This window comes from Canis aureus, chromosome 25, assembly GCF_053574225.1.
Source record: "Canis aureus isolate CA01 chromosome 25, VMU_Caureus_v.1.0, whole genome shotgun sequence".
Lineage (NCBI taxonomy): Eukaryota > Metazoa > Chordata > Mammalia > Carnivora > Canidae > Canis > Canis aureus.
Genome location: NC_135635.1, coordinates 17,218,423 through 17,246,325, shown reverse-complemented (window position 1 = coordinate 17,246,325; position 27,903 = coordinate 17,218,423). Strand labels below are relative to the sequence as shown.

The following is a 27,903-nucleotide window of genomic DNA, read 5'->3' as shown; positions in this document are numbered from 1 at the left end:
CCTGGAATTAGAGTTGTAAAAAGGTAAATTCAGGGTCAGTTTCCTAGGTGTCCCTAGGCCTGGAACAAGTTCTAATTTACTGAAATTTTTTTTCTTACAATGTTTAATAATTATTTCTTAAAAAGCATGACACAGGGCAGCCCAGGTGGCTCAGCGGTTTAGCGTCGTCTTCAGCCTAGGGCATGATCCTGGAGTCCTGGGATCAAGTCCCGCGTTGGGCTCCCTGCATGGAGCCTGCTTCTCCTTCTGCCTGCGTCTCTGCCTCTCTCTCTCCTCTCTCTCTCTCTCTCTCTGTCTCTCATGAATAAATAAATAAAATCTTAAAAAAAAGCATAACATTTATTTTTATGATCAGTTATTTACTACTAATAATTATAATAATAATTTAACTCAGAAGAAGCATTTGACACTTAGGACTCTAAGATCATAGGAAATAAAAAGTTAAAGTAATTTCATTTTATGTAATTTCTCTTTCCTCCTTGAACACATATTTCTATTCCTTTACCCCACAAAATTTTATTCTAATGTAATATATGTTTAAAAGTAATTTATTCATCATCCTATGACATTTTTCTGAGCAAAAAAATATAAATTGAAATGTATTTTATCAATGTTGATTTCCTGGATTTGATTATTGTACTGTAGTTATATATGGAAAATATATATGGGAAATGAATAAAAATAAAATAAACAATATATGGGAACTCTGCAATTTTAGCTTTGTGGTATATCTCAAGTTACTTCAAAATACATTTTTTAAAAAGAATCAGGAATGTGGCCAACTATCTTCAGTGACACATTTTAAGAAAGACAAGATTTCCATTATGATAATATTTGTCAGATCCCATACCACTTAAATAAGAATCTCTGTGGTAGGAACTAGGTATCAGTGTCTTCTATCTATCATCTATCTATCTATCTATCTATCTATCTATCTATCATCTATCTACTTATTTTAGAAGGGGAGGAGGGGCAAAAGAGAAGGAGAAGGAGAGAGAGACAGAATCTCAAGCAGGCTCCATGCCCAGCATGGGGCTGGATCTCACAACCCGGAGATCATGACCTCAGCTGAAATTAAGAGTCAGATGCTTGGGGCTCCTGGGTGGGTCAGTTGTTTGAGTATTTGGCTCAGGTCATGATCTCAGGATTTTGAGATTGAGCCCCACAATGGGCTCCACACTCATGGGAAGTCTGCTTGAGATTCTCTCTCTTCCTCTACTGCTGCTCTTCCTCCCCACCTCTTGCTCTCTCTCTCCAAAATAAATAAATAAAAAATCTTAAAAAAAAAAAAGAGTTGAACATTTAATTGACTGAGCCACCCACATGCCATATCAGTGTCTTTTAAAAGCTCATTTTTGATACCGATGTGCACCTGAGTTTCAGAGCCAGTATTGTAGAGAATTAATAGTCAAATGAACATCAATGCACCCACCACCTACTTTAAAAAATACTCAGTGTTAAGAAATACAGAGTGAGCTCCTTCCTGATCATATCACATTTTGCCTAAAAGTATTTCCATCCTGATTTTGCTTTTTCTCATTCCTTGATTTTCTTCATAGTCCACCAAATATGGATGTATCCTTAAAACATATTGTTTTATTTTTGCATTTTAACTTATTGTAAGGGGAATCAATACCATATATATTTTTTGTTGGTTTGTTTTTTCACTTAACATTATGTCTATGAAACGTATGGATTGTTTTCACTCATAGCTATAGTTTATTTTTAATAATGTCAGTATTTGATTATATTATATCATACTTTATTTTTCATTCTATTTGAGGACATATGGGCAGTTTTCAATGTTTTGCTATTATAAGCAATCCAGCTGTGAACATTCTTACAGCCTTCTTGCACCCACATGCAAGAGTTTTTCCAGGGAACATGACCAGGAAGTAAAATTGCTGAGTCATAGGGCACATTCATCACAGCTTTTCCAGATAATGCCTAATTGATTCAGACTCCCATCGACAATTCAGACTCCCGTCGACAATGGGTAAGATTGCCTAGTGCTCCACATCCTTGGCAACCTTCTTTCTTTTTGGGGGGAATAGGGTGGGTATAAAATTATATCACATCATGGTTTTAATTTACCTTGCTCAGATTACTAGTGAGGTTGTACTTATTTTCATTTTCTCATTAGTTGTTAATTCATGACATGCCTTTATATGACTTCAAAAATGTTCAGGGTATGCCACCCTAAAATATGCCACTTGACGTAAGAGATATTTTGAGCTAAATAAAGGCAATTGAAAATCAGTTCTCTGCCCTCCCCTTGACTACCTAAAAGTATGGCCTAAATTTCCCTTTGTGAAAGTGTCCTCCCTTCTCCTGTGCCAGGAAGAGGAAAGTAACTCTTATCAATGGAGATGGAGAGCCTGCACCAAGATGAGGTTACATAAACAAACCTTACTAAAATAAGATAACCCTTATCTTTCACTGGTTTTCCCCGTAAATCTAGCCACTTCTCCACAATTTATTGGCCCTTGAAGTCAAAACCTGCCCCAACAACTTTCCCCCATTTTTTTCATGAGTTGTTTGTGATTTCTTACTTACCTGTAAAAGTTATTTACATATTCTGGGTTCCTCCTGGTCCTTTGACAGGGTTATATATGTGCACCAGGTATTTTCTTCCAGTGGGTAGCTTGAATTTTCATTTTCTTTATGGGATCTGTTGATGAACAGAGTTTTTAAATTGTAATGTAATGAAATTGATCTTTTCCTTTAAATTATTTCCATCTTTTTCCTGTTTTAAATGGTAAAATGTTAAAACTTGGAACTAGATGGGGTGCCATCTATCACTGTAAGTTTTATTATTATCTTAAATCTTCTAATAAATTCGGTAAGATTTTTAATAAGTGGAAAAAAAAAACCCTGGCATATATGCTGGAAAAGAAAAGATAAAAGGATCCCTTTTGGCTGATTATAAGATTATGCCTGGAGAAATCCCAAAGATTCTAGTAAATAGCAAATAAACAAAAAACTTACTAGAATCAATAAAAAGCATTAATATGGTAGTTGATTTCAATATAAATATACAAAAGGTATACAAATTGATGTTTTCACAATTCTAGAAATAGGTATCTATAAATTAAAATGGGCAAATAAATAGTCCAGTCACAATAGTTGACAAAAACTATAAAATACTTAAGGATAAATTTAGTAATTAGTAGCATTAGTTGAGTACTAACTTTGGGTCAGTCACTGTTCCAGACTGATGCATTGCTATTGTAAGTGCTAGAGCCCAAGATTAGCCATCTGGCTCCCAGCTCTCTTACTTCCTCCTCATCCCTGCTACCATGATCTCATCTTCCTCACTTATTTCCACCTCTTTCCCATTTGTCCCCTGTAACCACAGAGCAGATACGAATGTGTTTTCATACATACCCTTCTTTCTCACATTAAGGGTTACATACTATAGATGTTCTTTTGGACTTTTTGTCACTTAACTATGTGTTTTGGACATCACTCTGTTCTGGTTTATAGAGATCTTCTTCATTCTTTTGTAATTACATAGTCCTCCATTGTGTGGATGTGCCATAGCTGATTCAACCACTCCAATGTACGGGATTTAGGTTGCTTCTGATATTTCATAATCAAACCTACAATAATGTTATGCATATATATATATATATATATATTTGTATACTTTATTTAGTTGTGTTACAAGAAGAAGAGGAATATAATTTTATGTGCTTTTTATATGTTACTTTTATACAGGCATACCTCATTTTATTGCACTTTGCATTATTGTGCTTTGCAGATATTGCATTTTTTACAAATGGAAGGATTGCATCAACCCTGAGTTGATCTATTGGTACCATTTTTCTTTTTTTTTTTTTTTTTTTTTATTTATTTATGATAGTCACAGAGAGACAGAGAGAGAGAGGCAGAGACATAGGCAGAGGGAGAAGCAGGCTCCATGCACTGGGAGCCTGATGTGGGATTCGATCCCGGGTCTCCAGGATCGCGCCCTGGGCCAAAGGCAGGCGCCAAACCGCTGCGCCACCCAGGGATCCCTGGTACCATTTTTCTAATAGCATTTGCTTATGTTGTATCTCTGTGTCACAGTTTGGTAATTCTTACAATGTTTCAAACGTTTTCATTATTATTCTAATTGCTATGATTATTGGTGAAAGTGATTATGGTTAGCTGAAAGCTTAGTGATGCTTAGCTTTCTTTTAGCAATATTTTTAATTTAAGGTATGTACATTTTTTTAGACATAATGCTATTACATACTTAAAAGACTACAACATGGTATAAACATAACTTTATATGCATTAGGAAACCAAAAAATTCATTTGGCTCACTTTATTGTGGTGGTCTGAAACTAAAGCTGCAGTATTTCTGAGGTATGCCTGTACAGTGAGGTTTTTGTCTATATACTTGTTTATTTTATTTTATTTTATTTTTTATTTTATTTCTTGTCTATAAGTAAATGATCTTCCAGGCTGCCACCAGACTGGCATATTTTTAAATGCAAATTTGAAAATGTTTATTCTCTGCTTATCTTTTGATGACTTCCTACTCCCTGCAGTACTTAATTTAGTCTTTTGAGTATACAGGATACTCATCTTATACAGTATCCCACATTTTGTTTGTTTGATTGTATTACTTTATTGTTTAAGTTGTTTTTTCAACGTACATGTGTGCCTAAAAGACGCTGTTTAACTTTCATAATTCCCAAATTTTATCAAGTGTATATCACATTATCTGCAATATTATTAGTTTTGGCTTTTTCATTCAAATGTAACATTACTAGGATGCTTCCATATTGATGTTTGCAATTTTATTTATTCATTTTTATCACTATACAATATTTTATATCTAGTCACCCTCTTCTTGAAGAATTTAGGTGTTTTGTGTGTTGTGTTTGTTTTTACTCTTATAAGGGGTATAAGCATTCCTGTGTTTGGGTCCTAGTGTATATAAACTAGTTTCATGTAGGTAGGAGAAGAGTTACTTCTTAGCTGGGAGTAGAGTCACTGCTCTCAAAAATTGATTTACACCCTCTCCACTGATGTTTAAGACATATGTTGACCCACATCCTCTCCAATACTTGACATTATGTTTGCCAATTAGATGAGTAGAAAATGGCATGTCATTGTGGTCTTGATTGAGGTCCTTATTACTGCTGAAATTGAATATCTCTTCATCTTTATTGAATTTAGTATTTCTTCAAGTATAAACCTGCTCATGATCTTTGTCCATTTTATTTCCAATGAGTTGGTCCTTTTCTCATTCATTTATAGTTGTTCTTTTTATAGTCTTGACACTAATCCTTTAATCAGTTATGTGTATTGAATATATCTTCTTCAAGTTTGTGTCTTGACTATTCATTTTCATTAAGGTGTTTTTGATGAATACACATTCTTGATTTTATATGGGCAGACTTTTCATATACTCTAGGTTTAGTACTTTCTATGTCTTAAGAATTCCTTCACTAGCCAAAAACCAGAAACGTATATCTCCATATTTTTCTACTAAAAGTTTTAAAATTTTACTTTTGATTTTCAAGTCCTTAATCTGTCTGTGGTTGATTTTTATAATGGTGTGAGCTAGGAATCCAATTTCATCTTCTTATATGGACAATTATTTTTCCAACTCAATTTATTGAATAGTCCCTCTTTTTCTTCACTGATCTACCATGGTTCACTTTCATACAACAAAATTCTCCCCCTCCCACAGCACATGATGTTTTTAACTATTATACCTCTATAATAAATAGAAGTTGAGCGAGTTTCCTTTTTATTCTTTTTGCATGTCTGATTATTAGTAAGAATACAATATCACTATATAAAAGCAGAAGTGATTGTATTTATAGGCATAAATCCACAAGTTGAAAATGGTAAGATTGCTGTGACTATCAGTCATGTCTTGTAACTGGGGTGAAGGGGTACAAAAGTACCTGGCTCCAGGGGCCCCACAAAAACCAGGTTTGGGTCTCAGTACTCATCACTCACCACTGACAAAATCCAAAGGCAGAGAGAGAGAGTGGTAGTAAAATAAGAAGCTTACTTCAGTGAGACTAACACCAGGAAGACAGTGGATTAATGTCTCAAAAATTGTTTCCAAAATCCTGAAAATACTTCTAGGTTTATATAAGGAAAATGTGAGACAAAGGTAGGTGGGTAAATGCAGGTGGGCAGTAAAGGTCAGGTTGATGTTCCTTGTTAACCACAAGAGGCATTGCTGGCTTGGGGCAGTTATTGCTTTAGAGGTAATTTTCTTTTTTGGCCTGAGTTTAGAGATGAGCTGGAAAGAAGAACTTAAAGAATTAGAAAGTGCAGACTGAGGTCCAAATGGAGGTAGTTGAAGTCTTCTTTTAGTCTTGCTAAAGGAACCGTGAGCATCAGTTAATCCACTGAATAGGTTAAGAAAAGGTCACTTAAGGGAGCTTCTATTGTGCACATTTATATTATAACATGTATCACATTTTATTTCAATAATTTATTTATATGTCTTTCTTTTTTGCTAGGCTGAGATTCATAGAAACCCATATATGTGATATTCTTTTTTGTGTTTCCAAAAGTCTGGAACATGCTTAGCAAATAATAAATGCTTAACTCGGGATCCCTGGGTGGCGTAGAGGTTTAGCACCTGCCTTTGGCCCAGGGCACGATCCTGGAGACTCGGGATCGAATCCCACGTCGGGCTCCCGGTGCATGGAGCCTGCTTCTCCCTCTGCCTACGTCTCTGCCTCTCTCTCTCTCTCTCTCTCTGTGACTATCATTAAAAAATAAATAAATAAATAAATAAATAAATAAATAAATAAATAAAATGCTTAACTCATATTTGGTGAGTGAATACATAGATATGGATCTACTGAAAGGAATTGTGGGAAAGTCACTGGGACTTTGAGAGCTCAGGGCAAATCAGAACAGAAGCTGTGCCTTGATGAAGCTATGGGCTTAATCTAAATCACCAAGTTTTGGCACAATTGATTGCTAAATAAAAACATCATATTGTGAGAGTAGGTTGGTGGTGTTCTTCTGTACACAACCAAATAATCAGATTGCCCCAGTATCCAAGACTGGAAAATGTCATGGTATTGAGATCCAGAACAAACTCACAAAATATAAGAGCAGAAATTATAGCTCTAAACATTATGGCAGCCACAATGGAGGAAAAATGGAATACTCAACAATCTCACACAATATAGGTACTTCTAATATATCCCAGGATATCAAGTTGCTCATTGTTCTCATGTTCTAGGGATCACAGGTGACAAGTTTGAATGATGTTAAGTGTTTGGTTCCCTACTGAATTATATACTTACTACACACTGTAGAGTAGGAAATTCAATAGTTTAGAAGTCATTATTCCATATGCTCTGTGTTTCTTAAATGCTTGAACCACTGACTTTAATATTCAGAGTTCAGCAGCCTTTTTCATAGAAACTTACAGTATAATTATCACTATTTTTCATTATTATTTTCTAAAAAATAAGCTTTAATGTGATCCCATGGAATTTTATATGTATATGGAAATTTGTTAAATTTCTGGAATTTCCTTTGAAGTGACTTTCTTTACCTTTGTATCAGACAGTTCTCTGTGGAGACTCACTTAGATCCCCAGAGTTGGTATGAAGATTAAGTTGAAGACATTTTTTGAGATATAGCAGATGCAGAAAGAAGCCTTTTCAGAGCTTCTCTTATCTGACTAATAGGCAGAGAGTGAAGCTGCCATAAATTCCCACTCCAAGAAAGCCTCACTCCTAGGAAGAAGACTGACCGACCATTCACACAGGGATGAGAAATTGCATAAACAAACATTATCTCAAACTGTCATACCTTCCATTTGTTTCCCTAAAAGCCCCTTTGCTCTTCCCATGGAAGCCCTTTCTCCCTCCTCTCATTCCCCTATTAAATTGGTATATAAACCCTTATCGCTAGCTATTCAAGGAACTTCTTCATCTGAATGCTCCTATATGTGTGTGAATAAAATGTGTTTTCTTCTGTTAATTTATCTGTTGTTAATTAATTTTCAGGCCCCTGGCTATAAGACCCAGTCAGTAGAGGAAACGTTTTCCTCAGTATGTCCAAAATTGGTTGAAGCCAGTTTGTTTTTATTTCCTGGCTTGATTTTGAAAGAGGAATTCTATTTGTGCTATATATCAGAAGACAAAGAAGTAAATGTTCATAAAAACATAGAGTCTTGGTTAGAAACTCATTAAACTTTGGTTGATTTTCAATCTGTTCCAAAGTGAAGCCAAAGAGGAAGGGGAAGGGAAGAGAGATGGGAAATGGATTATCAGAGTGAAGTGTTAGGTGAGGTAGTTGAGAGGTAAACAGGGACCTTGGCTGCTCAGGCTTTTTCAAGTCAGATAGCTTTCCCATTCCTGGGCACCTGATCTTCCTGACAGTTATTTCCGTAAAGGAAAAAAAACCTTTCCTCTACCCTCTTAAGTTCTGTAGCTGGTACCTGCAAATTAAATTGGCAAAAAGACAGAAAACAGAAGGAAAAGCATATAAATGCTTATTTATGCTAATATTTTCTTTTTTTAATATTTATTTATTTATTCATGAGAGACACAGAGAGAGAGAGAGAGAGGCAGATACACAGACACAGGCTCCCATGCGGGGAGCCTGATGTGGGACTTGATCCCAGGACCCCAGGATCACACCCTGGGCTGAAGGCGGAACTAAACCACTGGCCACGCAGGAATCCCATAATATTTTCAATTTTATATACATGAGAGTTCACAGTAAAGAAGCAAAAGCTTGAAAAGTAGTTAGGCTTGATGGCTTATACATCATTTTAACAAAGGGCGATAAAGTATAGAAAGTACTAAATAAAGGAAAGGGGGCTTTTAGAGAAGGTAAAAATGTGGTGAAACTAATGGAACTAAAGATTATTTTAGTAAGATTTGTTTATGTAGACTCACCTCAGTGCCAACTTTCCATCTTCATGGTCATAGAACTCCGCTGGAAAGGGGATTTACAGCTGTCATCATTTTTCAGAAGTGTCCACTTTTTAATCAGATAAAGGAATCTCCAAGAAGACTTCTTTTTGCATCTGTTAATTCTAAGTTGCTTTCAGCTTGCAATAATACATATTTTGGCATATTTTGGGGTAGCATATTCTTCTTCATTTCTCAGAGCCCTTCCACTACCATCCTTTTCACTTTTCTATGACATTAAAGGAATTAATATGTCCATAAGAGTTTCCTAGCCTGAAAAGAAAAATACTGGACTATTTGCAGCTCTAAATTTCTATAATTCTATGAACTGGTTAATATAGGACACTTCAAATTCTTCCAGTCATAACTTTTCCCAGAGTTACTAACATATATATTTGAACTTTACATTGTCTGAAGTGAAGGCCCTTCTGAAGATGGTACTCAAAGAGTGACTCAGAGTTTTTAGCTTCGCAATACCCTTCAGGGCCTGCCCTTCCACACTACTTCAATTTCATAGTAATTAATAACAATAATAATCGGCAATATTATTAATATTTACTCTGTGCCATAGTGCTAAGTACCTTACATACATTTTCTCAGTTAATCTTCACAATAATTCCATGAAGGGTAGTATTAACATATTCCTTTTTGTAGTCTAAGAAACTGACTTACAGAGGCTAAGTACCTTGTTCAAGATTAAACAGCTATTAAGTGGTGAATCTGGGATTCAAACTCAGTCACTGACTACAGAGCGGAGTGTTAGTCTTTCAAATTGTGCAGCACTCAATTCAAGTCAACTTTTAAATGTTTGCCTTTTTTTGGAACAGACTTTACATGAAGACATTTTTATTAAAAAGCCCCATTTTGCACAACTGTCTAAAGAAAACACAGAACACTTCCCTACCTTTGGCAGGGCAAAGATGTTTGTTGTGCATCCTTCTAAGACATTGCATTTAGGGAAAGATTTGCATCCCCGGAAAACCCCATTGTCTATAGCACACTTGGTTTGGTTATCTGATTCTAAGCTTAAGAGAGGTATTTTATACCTCTGTAAGTTTGTTCACAATGCAAAATAATTGATTGCTACATCAATGAATTGAAAACAATGCAAAATTATTCTTGCTTATGGATATGCGAATAGTGTCTGTTCAAATGGAGGACAACTCACTTGCCCCACCCCAAGCCAGTTTTGCTTTCATTTGCACATTAATTTCAACATTCCTTTATTCCACATAAATTTGTTCTTCTTTGACTTCTTTGAATAGGTTATAACAGCTTTCCTGGTTTTTCTCTTTTAATTAATGAGATTAGGTAAAATCTTTAGCATTAACAACATCGATCTGTAACAGAGATGTGATTTAGACTTTATGACTCTCTTACATCACTTCCCATTAGTCTCCTCCAGTCACCAGAACTATTTGTGGTTTTGCTCTCTTCGATTTTGTGTTTTTTAAGGCACCTATCTTTTAGGAACCCCACACAGATTGTCCCCCCCCACCCTACCCCACACGTTCTCAAGGTTACAGTGAGACAAGTCTCTGGCATGTTGATTTGGCCATTCACCAGGAGCAGCTGGTAGGAATAATAAAACCTTGTGGTATACCAGCACTCAAATTTCTGCTCTCAGGTTATGATCTCTGATTCTATTGTCTGTTTCTCCTTTATATAAGATTGTCAAACCTCTCCAAGATACAGAATGTGCTTTATTGACCATACTACCACAACACTGACCTCTCTTATTTTTTTTTTTCTGACCTCTCTTAAATACTACAATCTCTGGTAGTATTTTGCTTAAAAGGTGGTGGTGTAGCAAGTCTATTGCAAAGGGCACTTGGTGCTAGGTTTTTGCAGTTTGTCTCCTATCGCATACACTGAGGTACATATGCTATCAGAAAAAGAAACCATTTACCAAGAGCCTCTGATCTCCAGTTCCCACATTGCTGGGCATACTTCTGTTCACTTAATGGAACAATGCAATGGAGATGGGAGGGATGGAATGGAGCAAAACTACAATGAGTTATGATCTCATACCTGTCAGAATGGTTAAAATCAATAATACAAGAAATAATAGGTGTTGGTGATATGGAGAAAGGGGAGCCTCTTGCACTGCTGGTGGGAATGCAAACTGGTGCAGCCAGTCTGGAAAAATAGTAAGGAGCTTCATCAAAAAGTTGAAAATAGAGCTACCTTATGATCCAGCAATTCCACTGCTAGGTGTTTACCTAAAGAATACGAAAATACCAATTCAAAAGGATACATGCACCCTGATGTTTACAGCAGCATTATCTACAATAGCCAAATTGTGGAAACAGCCCAAGTATCCATCAATTGATGAATGGATAAAGAAGAGGATATATATATATATATATATATATATATATATATATATACACACACACACACACACACACACAATGGAATATTACTCTGTCATAAAAAATAATGAAATCTTGCCATTTACAACAACAGAGATGGATCTAGAGTATATTATGCTAAATAAAATGAGTCAATCAGAAAAAGACAAATACCATATGATTTCACTCATATGTGGAATTTGAGAAACAAAACAAACAAGTAAAGGGTTAAAAAAAAAAAAAAGAGAAAGTGGCAAACCAGAAAACAGACTCTTAGCTACAGAGAACAAATTGATGGTTATTAGAGAGGATGAGGGTGGGAGATGGGTTAAAATAGGTAATGGAGACTAAGGAGTGAACACCCAGTGTTGCATGAAATTGTTGAATTACTGTATTGTACACCTGAAACTAATATTATGCCATATGTTAGCTAACTGGAATTTAAATAAAACTTAGAGGTACCTGCTTGGCTCCGTCAGTAGAGCATGCAACTCTTTTTTTTTTTTTTTGAGCATGCAACTCTTGATCTAGGGTCATGAGTTCAAGCCCTACGTAGGGCATAGAGCTTTACTTAAAAAATAAATAAATAATAAAAAATTAAAACTTAAAAAAAATCTAAGTATGTTTTTAGGCAAGTGCGGGGATGCAGAGAACTTTTTTGGTATCTGATGTTTCTCAATTTTCTTCAGCTTATAATAATTCTTATGCCAAAGTGGCATATTTGGGAGTGACATATTTTGATTCCCTATACCACCCAAGGAGATAGGGTTTGGAATACTAGGGAAGCCAGGAAGAGATAATGTATCAAGTAGGGAGTGATTCATAGTGAGATGACACCTGAGGGCAAAGTAAGAATGGGAACAAACTTTTGGATTTGTTCATTACAATGTCATTGGGACATTTAATGAATTTCAGTGGCTAGTGAGTGGGAGGCCAGATTGCAGAGGGTTATGGGGTAAGTGGGTGGGGAGAAAGAGAACAATATTTTATATTGCTCTTGAGAAGTTTATCAAAGAAAAAAGGAAACAGTAGAAGAGCAATGAAAAGGGTAGGCCCCAGAAGTAAAGTATTTCTCACTGCTCTTTGTTTATATGTGACATAGAACTTAAAAGTATTCTCTTCATTAAACCCTGGGGCCTTAGGATCCCAGGATAAATGAAAAAGCAGACCAGACTGATTCCCACAATCTTAAAAAAAAAACAATCGTTAGTGTGTTAACATCACAGAAGCAGAAATCCAACATCTCAATCTGAACTTTATTTTTTATTTTTATTTTATTTTTCAATCTGAACTTTAAAAACTTTCTGTTCTAATGAGGAATTATCTGTTATGATTGCCAAGTACACAACCCAACAAGCTAACTCAGAAGCTATGGTACAGAAAGGCTCACAGACAACTTAAGGTACACAAATCGCATGGTTCAGTGAATAAATCTGAAATAAACCACAAGTGGTAAAGGAAAAGAGAGTGAGATTAACACAATTAAGATAGAATGCAAGTGAAAAATAAAAATGAAACAGATAGGGTGCAAGTGGGATATAATGGCCTTATCACCTGAAACCTGAATCCTGGGATACATGATGTTCATATGTTCTACCTCTCTCTCTGCTACAGCAGGCCTTCCCTGCTACTCACATGGTTTCGGGGACCAGACTTGAAGTTTGAGCAAGAAGGTTCAATTAGAGGAAAGGTATTTGGGCCCAATGATACCTTTTCATATCAGAGAGACCCAGAGGTAAGTATACCTGGCCACAGGTGTTACCTGCTAGTTAGCCTACTGAATTTTATCTGCGTGGCAATGGCTCTGTTACCCATCTATCAGAGCCACTAACTTATGAAATGAAACCATAAGCTCTGGTACACGGCCACAGCCTCCTGTTCCATTCCAGGGAATCCTGAGGAGCTGGACAAATTGAAAGCAAGGCTCCCAGCTGGGTTTGCCAACACACTCGGATAAACTCTTTGCAGGAGAAGCCAAAACTTAAGAGATGGGTTTTGGAGAAGAGGAAGGGAGAAATTTATTTCAGGACGTAGCAGTCTGGGGAGGTAGCAGGCTCTAGGCTCACAACTGACCTGTCTGGAAAATGGGCACTGGAAGCTCTATAAGGAGAGGCTGCAGGATTGGGGTGGTGCATGCAAGCAAGGAAACAGGGAGCACGTGATCAAGGGTGGAAGTTGGTGTGTGCTCAGCATGTGATCATGGGCAGAGAAGGGAATGTATGGGATGCGGTCTTCTAGGCATTCTGTTTGCTATCAGGGCCTTTCTGGCTTGGTGGTTGGAACATTCTGGTCACTGTAAAATATCTTCATCAATTCCTCAAGAAAGTGTGATAAGAAATAAGAACAATGAGTTTTAGTTCAAGCATGAGTTAGGCGGTCTTGTCTATTTCTGGTTTTAACTGTTGCACTCTCTAGCTGAGCAAGAGGGATCACTGACAGCCCCGCTATACTTCACAAACACTGAGCACTTGTATTTCTTGTATGTATTTAATGCATTGCAGTTTTTTATTGCTTTATAAACTCCATGTATATTCAATGTTGATGAAGGTTCATGAAAACATCTTATGGGTTCTACCTGTCTCACAAACTACTTGCCTCTAAACAACTCAGCTCAGTGTAGCCATTCGTTTATTTCTCAAGTTTTCTATAGAAGTGAATAACAGCTTAAATAATATCACACATACCTATTACATTTTCAAAAAGATTTTTCTGATGAATCTCTGCCCATTATTCTTGGATCCTCTCCAGTTCTGTTTCATGCTGCTTCTATCATCAGAACAGTCCACATTCCGTGATAACCTGATTCATTAACAAGAGCCAGAGGTGAGACTTCGGATTTGGGGTTTGTGAGAGTCTTGGGCTTCTTTATGATATATCTGGAGTAGCTGGTGGGGTTGGGTGGCACCTGAAGGACACTGGAAGCAGACATTTTACTTGCCTGGGAACTTCCTTTTTCTGTCTAATGCAAAAAAATGGTCCCTGGAGCATTGTAAGGAAAGCCTAGACAAGAGTCTCCTTTCGAATCCTTTAATTTCAACTTCTGTGGCAGATTGTCCTTAAAGATGACCACCATAAGTTCTTTCCTTCCTCCATGCATGTCTGCTACAGCCACTAAGAGGTAGAGATTATAAAATCCAAAAAGAAAAAAAAAAAGAGGTAGAGATTATTGGGGTGCTTGGGTGGCTCAGTCAGTTAAGTGTCTGATGCTTGATCTCAGGGTCATGAGTTTAAGCCCAGTATTGGGCTTCCCACTGGGTTGGGCTTCTTTTAAATGAAAAAAAAAAAAGAGGTTGAGATTATTTCTTTTTTGTGCATCTGGTCTGACCTGTAACTTGCCTTGACTAGTAGAATGAGGTGGAAGTTGAAGAGACTTACAACCCACTAAGATGGTATAAAGATTGTTTTAAAATGAAGATATTTGAGATACAGCAGATGCAAAAAGAAGCCTTCTCTGAGCTTCCCTTACCTGACTTCATACAGAGATTTCCAGGATGAGAAATTGCATAAAGAAACATAATTACAGATTGTACTACTTTCCATTTGCTCTGCTATTTCTTTCTCATAGAAGTCCTATATCTATAATATCCCCTCCTCATTCTCCTGTTAATATAGAAATCTTTATCCCTAACTGTCCAGTGAGTCTCTTCTTTTGGATATTCCTGCATCCATATGAATAAAACTTGTTTGTTTTTTTCCTGTTTATCTATTGCTAATTAATTTCCAGGCTCCCAATGAACAGACCTAAGTTGGTAGAGGAAAAGTTTCCCTTCCAACAAAGTGATGCTGTGCCAGTTCTAGGCTTAGCTTTTCAGGAGTCTGGAAGTTCCCATTTTTGTTTCAAGAAGCTAGATTCCATGGTGTTGTCGAAGAGGAAGAATTTCCCGTCCTCTTCAAGATCTCTCTAGCTGGACTGCAAGTCACTTTGACATGAGACAGATTGTCAGGAGAAAATCAGATTTAATTTCATTGATACAGGAAATCCACACAGACATGGAAATTCCAAAGACAGGCAAAATGAGGTATATATACCATCCTGAACTAAGTAGAAGGGAGTAGGGTTCTGGGATTTCAAAGGGAAGGGAAGAAATCCAATTCACAGGGCAATAAGAAGAGGAGATGCTTGGTAATTAGATGCTTGCCCTGCTGTACAAGTAGGTCACTCAGATAATATTTATCTCCGGCAATTAACCTTATTCTGGGAAAGGTCTCCAATTTAGGTTCTCCTGTGTATTTAAGGGAGGGGCCAAAGTTGATCTCGAGCCCACAGCATCTCCACTCCTTCAGCTCAAAATAGTCCACATGTCAAAATGGCACATTTTGGGGGTCTCTACCAAACCCCTTCAGTGTAAAGAAGCCCAGGCAAGACTACTGAAGGGAGAGACCACGTGGAGAAAGGAAGACCATATGGAGGAGCACTGAGGCACAAGAAATGTGAGTGACATCTTTTTGGGCCTTCCAGCCTAGCCAGACCCATAGCTAAAATCAGCCTAGTGAGTGACCATGGCTCTGGCCACATGGAGTAGAAGAACCATGTAGTCAAACCCTGCCTGGAGTTCAGACTACAGAACCACGAGTACTTGGGAATAGTTTATTATCTAGCAGTATGTAACTAAAATAGCTACAGAGAGGAGTTTAGCATGATTTCTAAGCGAGCTCTTTTCCCATAACTTGTAGCATTCTTTTAAAGAACATCAATCTATAGAGCTATACATATCCCATCCAAACTCCAAATGGGAGAAAAGAGAATACTCTTGATGAGTTTCTGTGGAAAACTGCCGATTCATGTTTTCTGAGTCTTCCCATGGACTTACAAATGAACCAGCCCTCAGATGTAGCTCTGGTTTTGGCAAACCCTCCCAGGGAGGCCTCTGTATGTCCCCAAGAGCTTTGTATCTTTCACAACTACTTGTATGAAAACATCTACACTTTAGTGTTTATCACATGCTGAAGCCCAGAGACTCCAACAATCCTCCCTATCTTGACATGAAAAGAACATTACAATAGACCCTTGAATAATATGGGTTTGAACTGTGTGGGTTCACTTACACATGGATTTTAAATAAATATATATATATAGTGCATTGCTGTAAATATATTTTCTCTTCCTTATGATTTTCTTAACATTTTCTTTTTTCTAGCTTATTTTATTGTAAGAATATAGAATATAATACATATAACATATAAAAATGTGGTTTTTGACTTTACTGGTAAGGTTTCTGCTAACAATAGATTATTAGTAGATTATTAGCTGTCTAGACACTAATTATTTCATTGAACTCTAATATTAATATAAGGCAGTTATTATTATGCCCATTTTGCAGCTGGGCTGTAATTTGATTCAGGCAGGGCTCAGCAAAATTTTTCTGTGAAGGCCAAATAGTGTTTTAGGCTTTCTGGATCATTTGGTCTCTGTCGCAACTACTCTACTCTTTTGTTGTACTATGAAAGCAGTTATAGAGAATATCTGTCTATCATCAATAGATTTTTATCATTGTCGAGTTTTTATTTAAATTCCAGATTATTAACAAGCAGTGTAATATTAGTTTAAAGTGTACAATTTAGTGATTCATCACTTACATACAATACCTACTGTTTATCACAAAAGCCTGCTTAATACCCATCACCCATTTAACTCATTCCCCCCCCCGCCAACCTCCCCTCCAGTTACCTCAGTTTGTTCTCTATAGTTAAAAGTCTGTTTTCTGGTTTGCTTCTTTCTTCTTTCTTTCTTTCTTTCTCTTTCTTTCTTTCTTTCTTCCTTTCTTCTTTCTTTCTTTCTTTCTTTCTTTCTTTCTTTCTTTCTTTCTTTCTTTCTTTCTTCTTCTTCTTCCTTCCTTCCTTCCTTCCTCCCTCCCTCCCTCCCTCCCTCCCTTTCTTTTCTTTTCTTTTTTTTCTTTTCTTTTCTTTTCTTTTTTTCTTTTCTTTTCTTTCTTTTCTTTTCTTTTTTTCTTTTCTTTTCTTTTCTTTTCTTTCTTTTCTTTTCTTTCTTTCTTTTTCTTACCTGTTCATCTGTTTTGTTTCTTAAATTCCATATATGAGTGAAATCATATGGTATCTGTCTTTCTCTGACTAACTTATTTCACTCAGGATAATACTCTCTGGCTCCATCCATGTCATTATGAATGGCAAAGTATACATCAGTCCATGTATACTTTGGCTCTTTACATAATTTGGCTATTGTTGATGCTTCTGCTATAAACATTGGGGTGCATGTATTTCTTTGAATCAGTATTTTTATATCCTTTGGGTAAATACCTAGTAGTGCATTGCTGGATTGTCAGGCAGTTCTATTTTTAACTTTTTGAGGAACCTCCATACTGTTGCCTAGAGTGGCTGCACAGTTGGCATTCCCACCAATGGTGCAAAAGGAACCCTCTTTCTCTGCATCCTCACCAACAGCTGTTGTTTCTTGTGTTGTTAATTTTAGCTATTCTGATTGGTGTGAGATGAACCTCATTGTGGTTTTGATTTGTATTTCACTGATGATGAGTGATGTTGAGCATCTTTCCATGTGTCTGTTAGCCATCTGAATGTCTTCTTTGAAAAAATGTCTATATGTGTCTTATGCTCATTTCTTAACTGGATTATTTGGGGTTTGGGTATGGGGTTTGATAAGCTCTTTATAGATTTTGGATACTAAACCTTTATCAAATATGTAGTTTGCAAATATCTTCTCCCATTCCAAAAGTTGTCTTTAGATTTATTGATTGTTTCCTTCACTGGTGCAGAAGCTTTTTATCTTGATGTACTCCCAATAGTTTATTTTGCTTTTCTTTCCTTGCCTCAGGAGAAATATCTAATAAAAAGTTGCTACTGTCAAAGCCAGAGAGGTTACTGCCTGTGTTCTCCTCTAGCATTTTGATGGTTTCCTTTCTCAAATTTAGGCCTCTCATCCATTTTTAATTTACTTTTTTATGTGGTTTAAGAAACTGGTCCAGTTTCATTCTGCATGTATCTGTCCAGTTTCCCCAAAACCATTTGTTGAAGAGACTGTCTTTTTTCCATTGGATATTCTTTCCTGCTTTGTCAAAGATTAGTTGACCATATAGTTGTGGGCCCATTTTGGGTCTTCTAATCTGTTCCATTGATCCATGTGTCTGTTTTTGTGCCAGTAGCATACTGGCTTGCTGACTACAGCTTTGTAATATAGCTTGAAGGCTGGAATTGTGATGCCTCTAGCTTTGCCTTTCTTTTTCAAGATTGCTTTGACTACTCAGGGTCTTTTGTGGTTCCATACAAATTTAAGGATTGTTTGTGTGAGCTCTGTGAATAATGCTGGTGTCATTTTTATAGGGATTGCATTAAATGTGTAGATGGATTTGAGCAGTATAGACATTTTAACAATTTTGGTTCTTTTGATTCCTGAGCTTGGAATCATGTTTTTTCATTTCTTTATGTCCTCTTCAATTTCTTTCGTAAGTGTTTTATAGTTTTCAGAGTATAGATCTTTTACCTCTTTGATTGGGTTTATTCCTAGATACTTTATGGTTTTTGGTGCAATTGTAAATGAGATTGATTCCCTGATTTCTCTTTTGCTGCTTCATTATTAGTGTATAGGAATGCAACAGATTTCTGTACATTGGTTTTGTATCCTGTGACTTTACTGAATTTGTGTATCAGCTCTAGCAATTTTTTGGTTGAGTCTTTTGGGTTTTCTGTATAGAGTATCATGTCATATGCAAATAGTGAGAAGTTTGACTTCTTCCTTGAGTTTGGATGCTTTTTATTTCTTTTTGTTGTCTAATTGCTGAGGCTAGGATTTCCACTACTATGTTGAACAATTGTGGGGAGAATGAACATCCCTGTCTTGTTCCTGACCTTAGGGGAAAATCTCTCAGTTTGTTCCCATTGAGGACAATATTAACTGTGGGTTTTTCATACCTGGCCTTTATGATGTTGAGATATGTGCCATCTGTCCCTACTTTGTTGAGGGTTTTTATCATGAATGTGTGTTGTACTTTTCAGATGCTTTTTCTTTATCTATTGAGAGGATCATATGGTTCTTATCCTTTCTTCTTTAATGTGGTGGATCATCACCTTGATTGATTTGTGAATATTGAACCACCTGCGCAGCCCAGGGGAAAAAATCCCACTTGATCATGGCAAATAATGTTCTTCATACACTGTTGGATTTGATTTGTTAGTGTCTTCTTGAGAATTTATTTGCATCCATGTTCATCAGGGATATTGGGCTGTAATTCTTATTCTTAATGGGGCCTTTGTCTAGTTTTGGAATCAAGGTAATTCTGGCCTGGTAGAATGAGTTTGAAGTTTTTATTCCATTTCTAGTTTTTGGAACAGTTTGAGAAGAAGAGGTATTAACTCTTCTTTAAATGTCTGGTAGGATTCCCTTGGGAAGCCATCTGGCCCTGGACTTTTGTTTGTGGGAAGATTTTTGATTACTGATTCAATTTCTTTGCTGGTTATCAGTTTGTTCAAGTTTTCTATTTCTTCCTGTTTCAGTTTCAGTAGATTGTAGGTTTCTAGGAATTTGTCTATTTCTTCCAGATTGCCCAGTTTGTTGGCATGTAATTTTTCATAAGTTTTTCTTATTATTGTTTATATTTCTGTAGTGTTGCCTGTTATTTCTCCTCTCTCATTTGTGATTTAATTTATTTGGGTCTTTTCTCTTCTTTTTGATAAGTCTAGCCAGGGGTTTATCAATATTATTACTTTTTTCAAAAAACCAACTTCTGGTTTTGTTGGTTTGTTCTACTGCTTTTTTGTTTCTATATTATTGATTTCTGTTGTAATCTTTATTATTTCCCCTCTTCTGCTGGCTTTAGGTATGATTTGTTGTTCTTATTCTGGCTTCTTTAGATGTAAGATTAGATTATTTATTTGAGATTGCTCTTGCCTCTTGAGTTTAAGCCTGTATTGTCATATACTCCCCTCTTATGACCACTTTTGCTGCATCTCAAAGTTTTGGACCATCATGTTTTCATTTTCATTTGTTTCCATGTAATTTAAATTTTTTTCTTTAATTTTCTGGTTGATGTATTCATTCTTTATTAGCACTTTTTTCTTTTAAGATTTTATTTATTTGAGAGAGAGAGAAATTGAGCAGAACTGATGTGGGTGCAGTCAGCAGAGGGAGAGGGAGAAGCAGACTCCTTGCTGAGCAGGAAGCCTCATGAAGGGCTTGGTCCCAGAACCCAGAGATCACAACCAGAGCAGAAGGCAGGTGCTTAACTGACTGAGCCACCCAGGCACCTCTTTAGTAGCACATTCTTTAACCTCCAAGTATTTGTTTTCTTTTCAAATTTTTTCCTGTGGTTGATTCCAAGTTTCATAGCATTGTGGTCAGAAATTATGCATGGTATGATCTCAGTCTTGTATTTGTGGAGGCCTTATTTGTGACCTAGTATGTGATCTATTCTGGAGAATGTCTCATGTACACTTGAAAAGAATGTGTATTCTGCTAATTTAGGATAAAATGTTCTGAATTTATCTATTAAGGCTATCTGGCCCAATATGTCATTCAAAGCCATTGTTTTCTTGCTGATTATCTGCTTAGATGATCTGTTCATTCCTGGAGGTGGGGTGTTAAAGTCTCCCACTGTAATTGTATTATTATTAATGCATTCCTTTAAGTTTGTTTTTAATTGTTTTATATACTTGGGTGCTCCCAAGTTGGGTGCACAAATATTTATAATTGTTAGAACTTCTTGTTAGATAGACATCTTTATTTTGATATAGTACCCTTCTTTGTCTCCTGTTACAGTTTATTATTTTTATTTTATTTTATTTATTTATTCATGATAGACACAGAGAGAGAGAGAGAGGCAGAAACACAGGCAGAGGGAGAAGCAGGCTCCATGCACCGGGGAGCCTGATGCGGGACTTGATCCCTGGTCTTCAGGACCAGGCCCTTGGCTGAAGGTGGCGCTAAACCACTGAGCCACCAGGGCTGCCCTCCTGTTACAGTTTAAAATCTACTTTGTCTGATATAAGTATTGCTACTCTGGCTTTCTTTTGACATCCATTAGCATGATAAGTGGTTCTCTATCCTCTTACTTTCAATCTGCAGGTATCTTTAGATCTAAAATGAATGGTTGTAGGCAGCATATAGATGGATCTTGGTTTTTGTTTTTTGTTTTTTAATCCATTCTGATACCCTATGTCTTCTGATTGGAGTATTTAGTCCATTGATAGATATATATTTAGTGCCACTTCATTACTTGTTTCTGGAGATTTTCTTTGTTCCTTTTTAGTCTTTGTAGCTTTTGGTCTTTCCTTCCACTCAAAGAGTCCCCTTTAATATTTTTTGCAGGGCTCAGTGGTTATGAACTTTAGTTTTTGTTTGTCTGGGAAACTCTTTATCTCTCCTTCTATTCTGAATGGCAACCTTGCTGCATGTTTTTCTCATTGAGGATGTTGAATATATCATACCGTTTTCTTCTGGCTTGCCAAGTTTCTGTGGAGAGAACTGTAGCTAAACTTATGGGTCTTCCCTTGTAGGTTAGGGACTTCCTTTGTCTTGCTGCTTTCAGGATTTTTTCTTTATCAGTGTATTTTGCAAATTTAATCACAATATGTCTTGGTTGGCCTGTTTTTTGTTGGTTTCGAATGGAGTTCTCTGTGCCTCCTGAATCTGGATGTCTGTTTCCTTCCCCAGATTAGGGAAGTTTTCAGTCCTTATTTCCTCAAATAAACCTTCTTCCCCCTTTTCTATCTCTTTTTCTTCTTCTGGAACTCCTATAATATGAATGTTATTACATTTGATGGAACCACTGAGTTTCTGAAGTCTATTCACCCGATCCATAGTTCCTTATTTTATTCCCCAGCTTTATTATCTTCCATTATTCTCTCCCTTATATTACTTATTCTGCTTCTTCCATCCTTGTGGTCATTACATTCAGACAGTTTTGAATCTGAATTATTGCATTTTTCCCTGATTGTTTTTTAGCTCTTTGATCCCCCTGGTAAGGGTCTTCCTGATGTCTTCCATGTTTTTCTCGAGGCCAGCAAGTATCTGTATCTGTGCTTTAAATTCTTCATCAGGCATGTTACTTATATCTGTTTTGATTAGATCTCTGGCTGTGATTTTCTTACTCTTTATTTTGGGATGAATTCCTCTGTCTTGGCATTTGATCTAGGTCTCTGTCTTCTTTTCTGTGTTAGAAAATTCTGTTTTGTTTCCTGTTCCTGTGAGTAATGTTTTTATGAAGAAGCAATTGTATAATATCCAGGGCCTAGTGCTTTAGGAAGTGCCTCTGTTAAGTGCTGCATGTGCTCTGCTGCTATGTTTTGGCTGCTCTGTCCCTCAGGTCAGTCATCTGCAGAGGGTCTCCTTGCCTACAGTGAGGAGTGTTTGGACCTTGTCCAGGGTGTGGCAAGTTTTAACTAGGTGTGCTCTGGTCTGATTGTTAAATGAGACCTGATACTATTTTCACTAGAACTGAAGCTTTGCAGAACTCTGTGGTCAATAGATTTGGTGGGGGGTGGAGATTGTACTGGTCTTCTGTTTAAGAGGTCTGCTGCACTGGTTCTAAGGCACACTTGCTGGAGAAAAGCAGTACCAGCGGGGGGGTAGGGGGGTGGGGGGTGGGGGGGTGGGGGGGTGGGGGGTGGGCGGGACCTGATGTAATCAGGTTAGGCAGCCATTATTGCCCTGTGCTGTTTACTGAAGTTGTTTTATGATGAGGGATGGGGGATGGAAATGATTCTTTGTCTCAATAGATGGGAGTCTGTGCTTGATCCTCTCAGGCAAGGCTCCCAAAGAGGAAATAATTTCCCCTTGTGCATCCTAGGCATTTTTCAAATTGCTGTTTTCACACTGTCCATCTCTGGGTTGCTTACCTGCCTGAAGTATGCAGTGCACTTTGGGCTCTATCACAGACAAACCTGCTGACTCCAAACTTTAGGAACCTGGTGTGGTGGGCACCCACACTGGTCTTCTATGTGAGAGTCTCACTGGGCTAAGATCAATGAAGGTTTGACCCAGAAAGGCAGTCACACTAAAGCACAGGGGGTTGGAATTTGGAGCAAAGCAGGCTAAACAGTCAATGTCTGTTAGTCACTCTCAGTACGTATTTCTGTGCTGATGCTGAGGGGCAGGGGAGTAAAATGGCCTCCATTGGCCCTCTTGTCCCTGGAGAGGCAACGGCACCTCTCATAGTTGCACTGCAAGTAGAGGGAATAGTCTTCCCTCTATCCCCCCTGCCCCCATGCACTGTAGGTGATCCTCAGATCATGTTATCTGCCCTGAGGTTGCTTTCATGTCTTCTTTCCAGGAGTAGGGCAGCACACTCAGGTCTCTATCCCGGCCAAGTCCCCATGCCTCTAAGACTCCAGTCTTTGAGCCCCACTGATTGCAAAAACTCATGGAAATCAGCCCCATTTGTTTTCTCAGCCAATGGCTTTGGGGAACTATTCTTTTGTGCATTTCTATGCACTCCACTCTCTCTCGCCTTTCTTGTGTCTAGGATTCTCTCCCCTCAGTAGCACCTGTGATCTGCTTCTCTCCCAAACCACTTTTTTTTTTTTTGTAACCTTGGGCAAGTTTATTAACCTCACTTTTCTAATCTAAACATTCACACAGATATAAAATGGTTATCCTAATGCCAGGTTCACAGCACAGTATAAGGGGCTAGCTAGCTCTCTAGCTCAATGACTGTAGAAAGAGAACATTGGAGACTCTTGTGAAGCCAATCTTGAAACTCCTCACCAGGATTTGAGATCACTGTTATCAATCTGGATTTCAGAAATAAATGCCTGCAATATTCTTGAACGGTCAGATTTCAGGGATGTCAAACAGGAAAGAATTAGGAGACGAACAAAGTCACTGCCCCTCCTGAGCAATGAAGAGCTCTTCTTTATCCCAAGCAAAAGCTTTGGCATCAATGTCTCTTTTGGTGGGCTCCATCTGCCTGTGTGGGCTTGGAATTCCTCTGAAAGAGGAAGAACCACTTCCACTGAGGTAAGAGTCCAGAGCCTGAGATTGTAGTTGGTGGAGCAACTCTTTATGGCACTTGTGCCTGGGCTAGCATAGCATTCTGGACTTCTCCTGGGCGTAGCCCACCCAACATTGTCAGTTTGTTGGTGAAGGGGTGCCACTGGCCCTGGATGCTAGGACTGTCAGTGTGGAAAGGCTTGCAGATGTGGATCACATCCAGGCCCGACTGGTTAGCCAGCTTCTTCTGCACCAGCGTCGCAATCTCCTCGATTGACTTGCAGAGGATGCTCTCCTCGCCCCATTAAGGCATTCGGCCACTACTCTGGGCACACAGCACCTCCTCGAGTCCACATATATTACGACCCCCGGGTTCCATCTTGCTTAAGTCGGCCACACTTCCTACCTTCCTCAATGTGGCCTCTTCCCTCCTTTTAGTTGTGCAGTTTCTTCTGTAAGTCCTCAGGTCAATTTTTTTGGGTATTCAGAATGATTTGATAGTTATCTAGCTGTGTTCAAGGGATGAAGCAAGCCTAGGGTCCTCCTACTATGCCATCATCTTAGGTCCACCCTCCCCCCCCCCCCACTCCCAAGGATGCCAGTTATAGAGAGTATATAACAAATGTGACTATGTTCTAATAAAACCTTATTTATAAAAACAGGCAACAGCCAGATTTGGCCTATGAGCTATAGTTTTCCAACTCTTGCATTAGTTCATTTAATTTTTTTTTAAAAAAGATTTTATTTATCTATTCATGAGAGACCGAGAAAGAGAGAGAGAGAGGCAGAGACATGGGCAGAGGGAGAAGCAGGCTCCATGCAGGGAGCCTGACGTGGGACTCCATCCCGGAACTCCAGGACCACGTCCCAGGCTGAAGGCAGGCACTAAACCACTGAGCCACCCAGGGATCCCATAGTTCATTTAATTTTTTAAAAAATGAGAATTATTATCTCCATTTTATAGATAAAGAAACAGGGACAGATAAGTAAAGAAAGCTCAAGGAAATTGCCCAAGTTCACACAGTGTTCAAGTTCTGGAATGAGATGTAATCCCAGGCAGTCTGTCTCTAGAGAACTGTTCTTCAGCCATGATTTTAAAAAGTGTATACACACATATGTGCATTTTTTTAAACTTTGTACTGCATACTGTTTTGCATCATGCTATTTTTTCTTAATATCTTGGCTATCTTTCCACATCAACACATTTATAAATCTACCTCATACCTTTAAGTAGTTGTATAATATTCCATTGTTTGGATTACCTATCTATCAGTAAATATCTAGCTTATATTTGTGCATTTTCTTTTAAAACAATGCTTTGCTGAATAACCTCATATTGAAGTGTTTGCACACAGATACTCCATATCTAAGAATATAGGGAAAATTACTACAAGTGCAAGTCAGAGAGTCTATCAGTTAGAATAATTTTAAGAACAAAAACAAGCAAAATTGCAAAATCCCACTCCACGTTACTTTTAATAGAGGGGATTCAATATGGGGAGCCAGTTTCAAAGAGGTAAAATGTAGCCTGAAAGGGCAAATAGGCCACTTAAATATCGGTAACAGCATAAAGCTATTAGGGGCTGCAGAGACTAAGAAGTGGTAGTATGACCAGAGGCTGGAGCTGGAAGCACTTTTGGGGAGCTGGGACCATAGAGGGAAGGATTGTCCTGCCTGGTGAGAACTGGGTCATGCATGAGTCAGATGCAGCCACTGTTGGGAATGCCCTGGAAACAGAAAGGGAAAATAAATATACTAGCTTCTTCTATACTTTTGCTCTTCTATCTCCTGCTATTACTTCCCGTTGACTGTATCTATCTGGAAACTAGCGGGGAAAGGAGCCTGGGGACTGTAGTTTGCAGGGTTCAGCCTCTGTGAGACAGAGCTGAGCAAAAGAGTAGGAAATAGAGCAGAAAGCAAACAGGTCATGGCTGATGCAGAGTATTGTGCTTTCAATTTTGATATGTTTCCAATATTTGCCTACCAAAGAAGCTGCAAAGATTCATAGTTTCAATTAGTATATCTATTTTCCAATAAGTTCTCTAGCACCATGAATTTTTCCATCTAAGTTAAAATGGTATTTTGGTGTTTTAATTTGCATTTGCTTAATTATGAATGCAGCTGAACATCTTTTTATTTGCTTATATACCATTAATATTTATTTTTTCTGTTAATAGTAGGTTCACATCCTTTGCCAATTTCTCTATTGAATTGTTGTACTTTTCGTTGTAAGAGCTCTCTCCCTCCCTCCCTTTCCTTCTTTTTCTCTCTCTCTCACTCTGTTTCTCTATATGTATATAAAACATAAGTGTTTTTAACATTTTGATCGTGTGTTTTAATTTTCATGTAGTTAAACATGAATCTTTTTCTTCTTCATGTCCTCTGGATTAAAGATTTTGTCTCCTACATAAGAAGCTTCTCTTCCTGCAATATTATAAATATATTGGGATAGAAGAACACTAAAAATATTTTCTTCCTTTTTTTTTTTTTTTTTTTTTGCTGCTGTAGCTGGAGACCATCATGATGGCTAACACTTTGGGTCTCTACTAGGTTAGAATTGAGAATATCCTCTTGTACATCCTATTCCTTCCCCATTAATCTCCAAAGGAATTTCTTTTTTAAGATTATTTATTTATTTATTTATTTATTTTTTTTTTTTTAAATTTATTCACGAGAGACACATAGAGAGAGAGGCAGAGACACAGGCAGAGGGAGAAGCAGGCTCTATGCAGAGAGCCCGACGTGGGACTCGATCCCAGGTCTCCAGGATCAGGCTCTATGCTGAAGGCAGGCGCCAAACCACTAAGCCACCTGGGCTGCCCTCCAAAGGAATTTCTTAATGAGAGAAACTCTTCTCTTCCTATCTAAGATATGAAATGTGATTAAATTGGAATTTAAAACAATATTTTATTTATTTATTCATGAGAGACACAGAAAGAGAGGCAGAGACATAGGCAGAGGGACAAGCAGACTCCCCATGGGGAGCCCAGTGTGGGACTCAATCCCGGGACCAGGATCATGCCCTGAGCAGAGGAAGACACTCAACCGCTGAGACACTCAGGCATCCCAAATTGGAATCTTTGATTGGCCTCCCATTTTATATCTAGACCTGTACTATGCCTTGTCTACTCTTGAGTCTAAATTTTTATTGTGAGATGTGGGTTGTAATGAAGAAGGCCTTGAATTAAAAGGGAGTTGGAGATAGTATTGGAATAGGAGTAAAGTGTCATTTCTCTAATATATGCAAAAGTTTTCTCAGCAAAAGGCTAGATAAGATCCCACACTGAAACTATCCCATGAAATTAATAAAAATATGCTCCTCAAAAGCAGGAACTGTGTGAGTTTTGTGTTTAACCAATTTACCCTAGCACTTGGCAAGGTACATGGCAAGGTACATAGCAAATGGCATGGTACAAGACTCTTAAATACATATTTATTGATTTGAAGAGTCTTTAAGTCAAAAGGGTCTCTTACTTGTCTAACATATCTAGGCCCTAAGGAGTGATGACTACAAGGGTCTTAGGAATGGTGTTTCTGCTACTGTGATGTACCATAATATTAATTTATTTATTTTCAATGTATACCACCTTGCTCTCTTACTGATATCTTAAAAGCTACTTTTACCTCTTCTTTAGGCCACAATGTCACAGAAAGAGGAGTCCAAAAATTTGCTAACTTATGAAGAGTTGAAAAGATTAAGATGCCTATGTACAAAGCCATTTAATTCTTAAAACCAGTTCTTTACTTCATA

The 27,903-nt window shown here is 37.6% G+C and overlaps 1 long non-coding RNA gene across 17 annotated transcripts in view; it reads left to right on the top strand.

The window, feature by feature from the left end:
• The window catches only part of LOC144297018 (uncharacterized), a 119,989-nt gene that overhangs the window by 78,526 nt on the left and 13,560 nt on the right, over positions 1–27,903 (top strand). For 11 of the 17 annotated variants that reach the window (XR_013364030.1, XR_013364041.1, XR_013364044.1 and 8 more), the window contains 2 exons: positions 12,872–12,992; positions 14,006–14,080. The exons of 2 other annotated variants lie outside the window; for them this stretch is intronic. This is a non-coding gene — a long non-coding RNA (uncharacterized LOC144297018). Of the gene's footprint in view, positions 1–1,870; positions 1,997–12,871; positions 12,993–14,005; positions 14,081–15,493; positions 15,685–27,903 lie in introns of those variants that run through there. 4 more of the 17 variants (XR_013364037.1, XR_013364039.1, XR_013364032.1 and 1 more) reach the window with 3 other exon arrangements.